Raw genomic sequence first — 12,490 nt, forward strand, 5'->3', positions numbered from 1 at the left:
TTGATGTTGCTATATGAAGAGTTGGTCAGGCATGGAAGGTTTTATATGCCACTTTCGAGGAAATTCTCTTATGGTTTATACCATGTTTCCTCGGGATTTCAAGGAGAACACTATGCCACCAACATTGATTGACGGTGGGGAAATATGTCACACCCCAACCGATGGCGGAATCATCGGGGCATGGCACTGAGCGAAACAGATTGTCCAGTGGTTTCCATAACAACTATCATCACTATTCAGTTTAAATAACACGTCCCATACCGTGTCCCAAATAATAAAATAAATTATTACAGATAACAACCAGTCAAGTATTCTGTTCCGACAACTCAGATTTAAGTGTAAATAGTAAAATATTGTTCAAATGCTTCTAGTGACCCGACCTGACAAGATCTACAGACAACTATGCTCTAGTTGCTTATTCCTGGCAGACAACTATTTGCTGGGGGGCTCTAGATCTTTATTCTAGCCTCGCTTTCCTAGCAAGCAAATATCTTAAACACCTGTCACATACGTTAAAATAAAGTCAATACATATAATGTAAAGGTGAGCATACAAGTTTGATAATAGCATAATAGAGTTCAAATAGTTTACGCATAACCAGCACGTACATAGAGGAAAACGAAGCATGTTAATTATCGACATGGATCTATCGATACCAATGACTGCGGGTTGACTGTCCGAGACAGTTCGCAATACATGATTACCACTGTAATCCATGCAAGTAATTGTCCTTAACAACCCCCGTGTGAACGGGTGCTGAGTCCAAACTATAGTACTACGTCGTTAAGGCAGGTAGACAGCATTCCACGTGTAAACATAACAACAAGCATTCATTTAGTCACGTAATACATGCGAATCGGTTAGCGTTCAAATAATTGAGTAGTGTGTTCGTTTGTGTTTTGAAATAAGTAACGTATGTAACACCCAAAAGTGCTAAAAGCAAAAAGGGATCGAGTATACTCACAGCGATTGATTGATGGATTGAAGGGAGCGCTTGAGAGTAGGGTTAGCCTGAATAGTTCGATAGCACAACGTTGAGTAACGCGTAAAATGGAAACAAGGGGTAGAGGGTCGAACAGCCTGGTCGATCGGACGGTAGGTCCGATCGGACGGGTTGTTCGTTCGGAGAACCTGTCCGTTCGGACAGTCTGTCCGGTTGGTTGGTTGGACCGATCGGGTGGACTGTTCGAGTGGATTATTTCTTCCTTTGGAAAGGATGTGTTTGTGTATGATGGTTTGACCTTTTGAGGTTTTTGTTGTAGTATTTGAGAACATTGAAGTGTTCTTACCTTTCAGGTCGATCAATCGAACGGGTCGTTCGATCGGTCGGCTTAACCGATCAGTTAGGCACTTCAGTGGTGAGTCCTCAGCAGGATGTCACCTGATCGGACAGCATGTTCGATCGGGTGGCATTCCAAGACGTCGAACGAGTTGAAAATTGGTTAAGTGTTGAAGCATAGTATCTCATGATCCGAAGAGTAATGTTTACCAATCAGTCGTTCGATCGGCCATTGCTTCATTCAATACCATACTTCCTGAAATTGTCAAATTGTGGGGCCATATGCTAGCCGATCGGCTGGCCTGGTCGATCGGCTGACATGTCCGATCGGCTGACATGTCCGATCGGTTGGGCTGTCCGTTCGGACAGCCTAACCGTTCGGTCAGCATCCCGACCTGGTCGGCCTGTTCGTCTAACACTTAGCTGTTCTGATTATTTGACGTTATATCGAGGTAGTTTGACGAGCTGAACCAGGGAACCTTCGTTCTTACTTGTTTCCCCTGCTCGGACAGGAATCACCCAAGTCCAACCGGTGAACTGTTCGGAACGGTAGTTCAACGTTTAACCCGGAATTGGTGAACCTCGTAGATAGAATCCGAATCTTGAACCACTCATCCATGAGATTGATTGGTGAGTCGACTCATGTAACACCCCGTGTTTTCGAATGTCAAAGTCAAAGTCAAAGTCCAAGTCAACTTTGACTTCTTTGACTATAAGTAGCCTATTTTATGTTTTATTTGTATTATGTGGAGTAAGTGTTGTTAATCAGAATAAATCAAACTAATCGAATGTTTTATCAACGCGAACCGATTTTACAACTGTGAATAGTAGAAAGTAACAATGCGATAAAGTTGACTAATCAGTAATCAAACCGATCGAACCATCATCGAACTCGAACCCCGAAATACGCGAACTTTGGTTGTTATACGTGTGTGTGTGCCTTATGTGTTACTTGTGCATGTTTACCTTATGTTATGTGTGGTAATCAATCGAATCAATCGAGACACAAATCGAAACTCGAAACTCAAACGAATGCAATCGAAATCGAATCATGGTAGTTAGTGGAGAAGAAACTATGTGAGATGTAGATGATTATATGTCAGATATAGTAGTTGGGACTGAAATTAATTTGAATAGGAAACTCTCTCGCACTCGTATCGTCTTCAATCGAAATCGAAAGATAAAAAATCGTCGCACCGAACACTCAAACCAGGCTGTTGATCGATCAGGCTGTCAGCTAATCGAACAGCCCAGCAGATCGGACAGACTGTCCGATCGAGCAGGCTGTCCGATCGGGAAGCCTGGCCGATCGGCCAACCCTTTCCTCTTTGGGAAGCCTATAAATAGGGCTGTCATTGTCATCTTTACCACTTTTGGAAAGCTCTGACCGACCAGCTCGTGCTTCCCTTCTTTTCTTAGATTTCTTCCGATTCCAGTAAGTTTTCATCCTAAATCTTGTACTTTCTTGATCATTACACACTCCTACACCTTTCTATCTTTCGAATCTTGAATTCTAACCGTGAAATCATCAAGATCTAAGCATTCTAGGATGATGTCATCATGGTGTTCTTCAAGAACATCATGCTTTGGCCTCAATCCACCATAGATAGCTCGGATCTAACCGATTTCCACATAAACAAGCTAAGATCTATCACGGATCTAAACATTTACATGATGTAGAGGATTGAAAGGAAGATTTCCAACTTTCTTTCAACTCTTTTACACTCAATGCCTTCAAACCAGTAGAAACGGAGCCTGAGCCAACTCACAAATCTTTCCAATGGTTGTGCGGTTCAAGATTCGGGTTCTATCAACGAGGTTCACCGACTTCGGGTTAACGTTAAACCGCCGTTCCGAACCGTTCATCGGCCGGACTTGGGTGATTCCTGTCCGAGCAGGGGAAACAAGTAAGGGCGAAGGTTCTCTGTTCAGCTCGTTGTCAAACTACCTCAATATAACGTCAAATAACCAGAACAGCCAAGTGTTAGACGAACAGGCCGACCAGGTCAGGATGCTGGCCGAACGGTTAGGCTGTTCGAATGAACAGCCCAACCGATCGGACATGCCAGCCGATCGACCAGACCAGCCGATCGGCTAGCAAGTGGCCCCACAAATTTGACAATGTCATGAAGTATGGTATTGAACGAGGTACTGTTCGATCAAACAGCTGTTTGTCAACATTACTCCTCGGATCATGAGATACTATGCTTCAAGCCTTAATCGATTTTCAAATCGTTCGACGTATTGGAATGCCACCCGATCGAGCATGCTGATCGATCGAGTGACATCCTGCTGAGGACTACTACTGAAGTTCCTAACCGATCGATTAAGCCGGCCTATCGAACAGACCGTTCGATCGATCGACCTGAAAGGTAAGAACACTTCACTGTTCTCAAATACCATAACGAAAACTTCAAAAGGTCAAACCATCATACACAAACACATCCTATTCAAAGGAAGAAACAATCCACTCGAACAGTCTAGCCGAACGAGCCTACCGGCCGATCGAACAGACTGTCCGAACGGACCTTCCAACCGAACGAACAACCCGTTCGATCAAACCTGCTGTTCGATCGACCAGGCTGTTCGACCTACCATCACTTGTTTCCACTTTACGTGTATTCATCGTTATGCTATCGAACTATTCAGGCTAACCCTACTCTCGAGCGCTCCCTTCAATCCATCAACCAAACGCTGTGAGTATACTCGATCCTTTTTTGCTTTTAGCACTTTTGGGTGTTACATACGTTACTTATCAAAATCACAAATCAATCACACTACTCAGTTATTTGAACGCTAACCGATATGCATGTATTACGTGACTAAATGAATGCTTGTTGATTGTGTTTACACGTGGAATGCTGTCTACCTGCCTTAACGACGTAGTACTATAGTCTGGACTCAGCACCCGTTCACACGGGGGTTGTTAAGGACAATTACTTGCATGGATTACGGTGGTAATCATGTATTGCGAACTGTCTCGGACAGTCAACCCGCAGTCACTGGTATCGATAGATCCATGTCGATAATTAACATGCTTCGTTTTCCTCTGTGTACGTGCTGGTTATGCGTAAACTATTCAAACTCTATATGCTATTATCAAACTTGTATGCTCACCTTTACATTTATGTATTGACTGTATTTTAACGCTTGTGACAGGTGTTTAAGATGTTTGCTTGCTAGGAAAGCGAGGCTAGAATAAAGCTCTAGAGGCCCCTAACAAATAGTTGTCTGTCAGGAAGAAGCAACTAGAGCATAGTTATCTGTAGATCTTGTCAGGCTGGGTCTTTAGGAGCATTTGAACAATATTTATTTGTCTCATTTAAATCTGAGTTGTCGGAACAGAATATTTGCCTAGTTGTTATCTGTAATAATATATTGTATTATTTGGGATACGGTATGGGACGTATCATTTAACTGAATAGTATTAATAGTTGTTGTGGAAACTTCTGGACAATCTGTTTCGCTCAGTGCCATGCCCGATGATTCCGCCATCGGTTGGGGTGTGACAACTCAAGCTCCGTTTCTACCGGTTTGAAGGCATTGAGTGTAAAAGAGTTTTAAGAAAGTTGGAAATCCTTCTTTCAATCTATCACACTATGTAAATGTTCAGATCTGTGATAGATCTTAGTTTGTTTATGTGGAAATCGGTTAGGTCCAAGCTATTCATGGTGGAATGAGGCCAAAACATGATGTTCTTGAGGAACACCATGATGACATCATCCTAGAATGCTTAGATCTTGATGATCTCACGGTTAGAAATCAAGATTTGAAAGATAGAAAGGTGCAGGAGTGTGTATTGATCAAGAAAGTACAAGATTTAGGATGAAAACTTACCGGAATCGGAAGGAATCTGAGAAAAGAAGGGGAGCACGAGCTGGTCGGTCAGAGAGTTTCCAAAAGTGGAAAGAATGACAATGACAGCCCTATTTATAGGCTTCCAAAAGAGGAAAGGGCTGGCCGATCGGCCAGGCATCCCGATCGGATAGCCTGTTCGATCGGACAATCCGTCCGATCGGCTGGGCTGTTTGATCGGCTGATAGCCTGATCGATCAACAGTCTAGTTTGAGTGTTTGGTGCGACGATTTTTGACGTTTCGATTTCGATTGAAGATGATACGAATACGATGGAGTTTCCTATTCAATTTACTTTCAGTCCCAATCACTATATCTAACATACAATCATCTACATCTAGCATAGTCTCTTCTCTGCCAATTATCTCAACTTGATTTCGATTGAGCTCGATTGAGTTTCGATTCGATTGATCACCACACATAACATAAAGTAAACACGCACAAGTAATACATAAGGCACACACACGTATAACAACAACCAAGGTTCGCGATATTCGAGGTTCGAGTTCGATGATGGTTCGATCGGTTTGATTACTGATTAGTTAACTTTATCGCATTGTTACTTTCTACTATTCAAAGTCGTAAATCGGTTCGCGTCAATAAACGTTCGATTACTTCGATTTCTTGATTAACACTTACTCCACATAATACAAATAAAACATAAAATAGACTAATTACAGTCAAAGAAGTCAACTTGACTTTGACTTTGACTTTGACTTTGACTTTCGGAAACACGGGGTGTTACAGCCTCCCCTTGTTTAGGGAATATCGTCCCGGAATTAGGCTCGAAGTTGCACGGCACCGTGAATCACATTAATTTGTACGTTCTTACCAATTTCTCGCTTCAGATCTTCATTCAAACAACTACGGGTACTTAGCCTTCATGTCGCTTTCAAGTTCTCAAGTGAACTCTGCGCCTCGTTTGCCTTCCCATCGGACTTTCACGATAGGGATGCGCGAGCGTCTGAGTTGCTTGGTTTGGCGATCCATGATTTCGACAGGATTTTCCACGAAGTGTAATGTTTCGTTTACTTGAAGGTCGTCGAGCGGTACAATCAGATCATGATCAGCTAGACACTTTCGGAGGTTTGACACATGGAAAGTTGGGTGGACGTTACTAAGTTCCTCCAGTAGTTCGAGTCTGTAGGCAACTTTTCCGATCCTTTCCAGAATCTTAAAAGGTCCAACATATCGAGGCGCTAGTTTCCCTTTCTTGCCGAATCTGACCACACCCTTCCAAGGTGATACCTTTATGAGTACGTAGTCGCCAACGTCAAATTCAAGGGGTTTGCGTCTTCTATCGGCGTAACTTTTCTGTCTATCCCTGGCTTTCGACAAGTTGTCTCGAATTTGGAGGATTTTGTCAGTCGTTTCTTGTAATAACTCGGGACCGGTTAATTGCGAGTGACCGATCTCGTGCCACACAATGGGCGAACGACATCTTCTCCCATATAAAGCCTCGAAAGGTGCCATTTGTATGCTGGCATGATAGCTGTTGTTGTACGAGAATTCAACTAGCGGTAGGTATTTGTTCCAACTACCACCGAAGTCTATGACACACGCACGGAGCATGTCCTAAAGAGTACGGATCGTTCTTTCAGTCTGTCCGTCAGTTTGAGGATGGAATGCAGTACTCAGGTTAAGCGACGTACCAAGAGCCGCTTGAAACGTTTCCCACAATCGTGAAGTAAACCGAGCGTCACGGTCTGAAATGATGTCACGAGGCATGCCATGATTACAAATGATCTCGTCGGTGTAGATTCGGGCTAGTCGTTCTACCTTGTAGTCTTCCCGTATTGGCAAAAAGTGGGCCGATTTGGTCAGACGATCAACTATAACCCAAATGCTGTCGTGACCTGATGGCGTGGGCGGAAGTTTGGTTATGAAATCCATAGCTATACTCTCCCACTTCCATATGGGGATTGGAGGTTGTTCGAGTAAGCCAGAAGGTCGCTGATGTTCGGCTTTAACTCTGGCGTAAGTTAGGCAACTTCCAACATAGAGAGCAATATCTAATTTCATACCCAGCCACCAGTACTTGTAACGAAGATCCTCGTACATTTTATCGACACCGGGATGAATAGAATAGCGGGATTTGTGGGCTTCGTTCATTATAATCTTTCGCAAATCGGTCCGCCTAGGGATCCAAATTCGGTCCAGATAGTAGAAAATCCCATCGGCTTTGCTTACCAGTTGAGCTCCATCGTGGTAGATCCTCTCTTTCTTCAAGGTGCGTTCATTGAAACAAACATGCTGGGCTTCGCGGATGAGAGTTTCGAGGTTGTGTTGGGCTTGGGTATTGCGAATACTGAGCAAGTAACTCCGTCGGCTGAGTGCGTCAGCAACAACATTTGCCTTGCCTTGGTGATAACGAATCTCACAGTCGTAATCGTTAAGAAGTTCTACCCATCGGCGTTGACGCATGTTAAGTTCTTTCTGATTAAAGATGTGTTGTAAACTCCTGTGATCGGTGAAGATCGTACACTTGGTACCATACAGGTAGTGTCGCCAAATATTCAATGCAAAAACAACTGCGCCTAGCTCAAGATCGTGGGTTGTATAGTTCTTCTCGTGGATTTTGAGCTGACGAGATGCGTAAGCTATAACCTTGTCCCGCTGCATGAGAACACAGCCAAGACCAAGGTTGGAAGCATCACAATAGACAATGAAATCGTTGTTTCCGTCCGGCAACGTGAGAACGGGAGCATTGCAGAGCTTCCGCTTAAGGGTTCGAAAAGCAGACTCTTGTTCAGTTCCCCAAACAAAAGACCTGTCTTTATGGGTAAGTGCGGTAAGCGGCACAGCGATCTTAGAGAATCCTTCGATAAATCGTCGATAATAACCCGCTAATCCGAGGAAAGAACGAACTTCGGACAGGTTCTTAGGCGTAATCCAGCTCTTAACTGCTTCAATCTTCGCAGGATCAACATGAATACCTTGACTATTCACGATGTGACCTAGAAACTGAACCTCCTCCAGCCAGAATTCACACTTGGAGAACTTGACATAGAGTTGGTTCCTCTGGAGTAACTCGAGAACCAAACGTAGATGTTGCGCGTGTTCGGCTTTCGACTTGGAATAAATCAAGACATCGTCGATGAATACGATGACGAACCGGTCAAGATAAGGCTTACACACGCGATTCATCAGATCCATAAAAACCGCGGGTGCGTTGGTTAGACCAAAGGGCATAACAACGAATTCATAATGGCCATAACGAGTTCGGAAAGCAGTTTTGAGAAACATGATGCACCTTGTAGCTGATCAAACAAATCGTCGATTCGAGGTAGAGGATAACGGTTCTTGATGGTCAACTTATTCAATTCTCGATAGTCGATACACATCCTGAACGACCCATCCTTCTTTTTGACGAAAAGGACTGGTGCGCCCTAAGGAGAGGTGCTCGGGCGAATAAAGCCTTTTTCAAGTAACTCCTGGAGTTGGTTTGAGAGTTCCCTCATTTCGGATGGCGCGAGTCGATAAGGGGCTTTGGCAACAGGGTTAGCTCCAGGAATAAGGTCGATACGAAAGTCGATATCACGACTGGGCGGTAGCCCGGGAAGATCATCAGGGAACACCTGAGGAAATTCACGAACCACTGGAACGTCTTTGACTTCGGCCTTCTTTTTCTTTTCCTTCTCCGCTACAACAATGTTGGCCAAGAAAGCGCTGTATTCCTTGCGGAGATACTTGCTAGCTTGGACGCATGACATGAGCTTGAGGCCTTTTGAAGCTGTTTCACCGTACACACATAATAGATCACCATTTTCGAGCGAGAATCGAATCATCTTATCAAAACACACAACTTCAGCATGGTTTTCGCGAAGAAAGTCCATGCCTACTATGATGTCAAAACTTCCAAGCTGCATCGGAATAAGATCGATTGGGAAAATGTGATTGTTGTGCTCGAGGGTACAATCACGAAGAACAGAGTTAACGGCGACGGTTCTTCCAGTAGCAACTTCGACTTCGAATGACGAGGGAAGATAAGAGCGCTTACGACTAAGGAGCTTCTCGAATTCAAACGACACAAAGCAGTTATTGGCTCCATATTAAACAAACATGATGCATAAATACCATTCACAAGGAACGTACCATTAACCACGTTTTTGTCAGCCTGGGCTTGACGGGCGTTGATGTTAAATGTTCTGGCACGGGCTGCTTGCTGTTGCTGCTGTTGTTGGGGCTCTTGTTTCACCACCTTGTTCGGGCACATGTTTGCAAAGTGATTTGGATCACCACATGCAAAGTAGACTCGAGCATTGAACACCGGTGCTTGAGCTGCAGGTTGGCCTTGAGGGGCTGGGAGTAGAGCTTGATGAGCGGCGACTTGAACTGGGGCTTGACGGGGACCATAGAGACAGTTCGCAGTGAAATGCCCGTAGAGGTTGCAGTGGGCGCAGAAACGACAGGCGATTCCCACCGGGTGATGGTAGGAGCATGTAGGGGAGAGTGGGTGGGGACCTGTGTAGGCGCGCTTGGCTGGCGGCGCATTGATCACTGGAGCTTGTCGGTGGTGAGACTGCTGCTGAGCCTGTATGGCTTGCAGAGGGGCAGCAGTTGCTGTCACAGCACAGTTCTTGTTGCTGGAACCGTTGTTGTTGTGCTTCTTCTTTCTTCTTGATGACTTGGAGGGTTGAGCAGTGGTGGTGTCGACGGTCGATGTGGTGGTGGCTTGGTGCAGAGATTTGGTATGCTTATCCCAAAAACCAGACTTTACCCGCTTGTCATTGATCTCAGCGGCAAGTAGGTAAGTCTGTTCGATCGATGATGTCTTGGCGGCGTGAACAAAGTCGGTAACACAATCAGGTAGAGCTCGAGTGTACTTCTTGATGGCCATATCTGGCGTCTTGACTTGGTCGGGACAGATGATGCTAAGCTGCTTGAGGCGAGCAGTTAAAGCAGCGTTGTCTCCTTCCTTCTGCTTGATGTTCCAAAACTCGTCCTCCAGCTTTTGGCGTTCATGGGGAGGGCAAAATTCGTCCATCATGATTGCCTTCAACTCCTCCCAAGTCAGCTCATAAGCTGCATCATTTCCGCGCTTGTTTCGTTCGGCCGTCCACCAGTCTAGAGCTCGGGACTGGAAGACGCCTGCAGCATTGAGGGTGCGGCGATTTTCAGGACAGCCGCTTTGGCGCAGAGTGACTTCGACTGAATCAAACCATTGAAACATGGCGGTAGGGCCATCTTCTCCGGTGAATTCTTTGGGTCCGCATGCTTTAAACTGTTTGAAGCTGAAACCAGTCTTATTGGCATCCTTAGGAGCTTCAGTTCGTGACTCCTCAGACGACTTGCTGACACTTTCATACACCTCGCTTACAGCCTTTGCCACACTCTGGGCGATGATAGCAGCGAGACGCTTGTCTCTCTTTTCTTGGCGAGTAAGATGGTGTCGGGATCCAGACGACATTGTCTGCAACAGACATCGTCATAGGACTCAACACAACATGATTGAATCTCACCTCACATGTCTAGTTCTAACTAAAGCTTAGGAACACGTCGAAACACGTATCACTCATAAACACATAAGCACAAAGTCACAGATTCACGTAATCACAGAAGCACATAAGCACGTAAACACGTAGAGCACAGAGACACATAAGCACAGAAGCACATACACATTTAATCACAGATGCAGTCAGAATAAAGAAACTATCAATCAAGGCTCGCGTGTCGTCCGTATATCGTGATCGCGTATAGTATATCGAGTAGTATCGTACAGTAGCATAGCATGTCTAGTATAGTGTAGCGTATATCATGGCATAGCATCGTCTGAGTTCGTAACGATTTGTTAGCGTATTGAGATAGAAGTGCAATGCGAATCGTGCGTATCGATCGAAGTGATAGCAAAAATCGAATAAATCCTCAAAATCTTAAACATATAAACAGTTAAACACATATAACACATAAAATCAACGAGTCATCAGAGTGGCGCCCGCCGACTCAGAATCGAAAACACATAAAAATCGAGAGATAGATTGTCTGCGGCTACTAGACATTGACTACCCAAAGAGATTCGACTATTCACAACAGACTTGTCGTCACATTTTGACTTTCGGGCTCGTGTTTCTGCCTCGATTCTTGCGCATTCAACACGCATTCCCTAGGTCGTACTTATGAGTTCAGGTCGTTGGAGTCCGTCGAGGCTTTGGTGAGATAAATAAAATCCGGAATAAGCTGTCAAGGTTAGGGTTTCACCCCTAGCTTAGCAACTTCTTCCTTGTTTTAGTAAAATTGAGGAGATTATTCATCAAAATATGGATCTCACTCCTGATTTGGTATAATTTTCCTCGTTTGTCATCGAAAATAATGAGGTAAGCATAGATAAATCGATAAAATCGGCATTAGTCAAGTAATCTAGTCGGGAGTTTGCGGTTTTCACACCTAATCCTGACTAGATCGTTTGATTCTATTTGGAAATCTGAGTGCAGTGATAGCGAGAAATATAGCTGGGGATAAACTATAAGCTTCGGTCTGTTGGTTCCTAACTATAGTCTAGGTCTCTAAGACAGCGACCCGGACTAGGTCGTGTCTAGCCTAATTCCCTATAGTTATGGCTCTGATACCAATCTATCACACCCCAACCGACGGCGGAATCATCGGGGCATGGCACTGAGCGAAACAGATTGTCCAGTGGTTTCCATAACAACTATCATCACTATTCAGTTTAAATAACACGTCCCATACCGTGTCCCAAATAATAAAACAAATTATTACAGATAACAACCAGTCAAGTATTCTGTTCCGACAACTCAGATTTAAGTGTAAATAATAAAATATTGTTCAAATGCTTCTAGTGACCCGGCTTGACAAGATCTACAGACAACTATGCTCTAGTTGCTTATTCCTGACAGACAACTATTTGTAGGGGGGCTCTAGAGCTTTATTCTAGCCTCGCTTTCGTAGCAAGCAAACATCTTAAACACCTATCACATACGTTAAAATAAAGTCAATACATATAATGTAAAGGTGAGCATACAAGTTTAATAATAGCATAATAGAGTTTGAATAGTTTACGCATAACCAGCACATACACAGAGGAAAACGAAGCATGTTAATTATCGACATGGATCTATCGATACCAATGACTGCGGGTTGACTGTCCGAGACAGTTCGCAATACATGATTACCACCGTAATCCATGCAAGTAATTGTCCTTAACAACCCCCGTGTGAATGGGTGCTGAGTCCAAACTATAGTACTACGTCGTTAAGGCAGGTAGACAGTGTCACACCCCGATTTCCACGTGTCTCACCAGTGGGCCCGGTGGGGGATTACCGTGACGATGTTGGCAACAATATAGTCAAACCACACAATTATATAATGCACAGCGGAAGCTTAAAGATAAATAAATATA

Source organism: Helianthus annuus, chromosome 14 (genome assembly GCF_002127325.2).
Source record: "Helianthus annuus cultivar XRQ/B chromosome 14, HanXRQr2.0-SUNRISE, whole genome shotgun sequence".
Taxonomy (NCBI): Eukaryota; Viridiplantae; Streptophyta; class Magnoliopsida; order Asterales; family Asteraceae; genus Helianthus; species Helianthus annuus.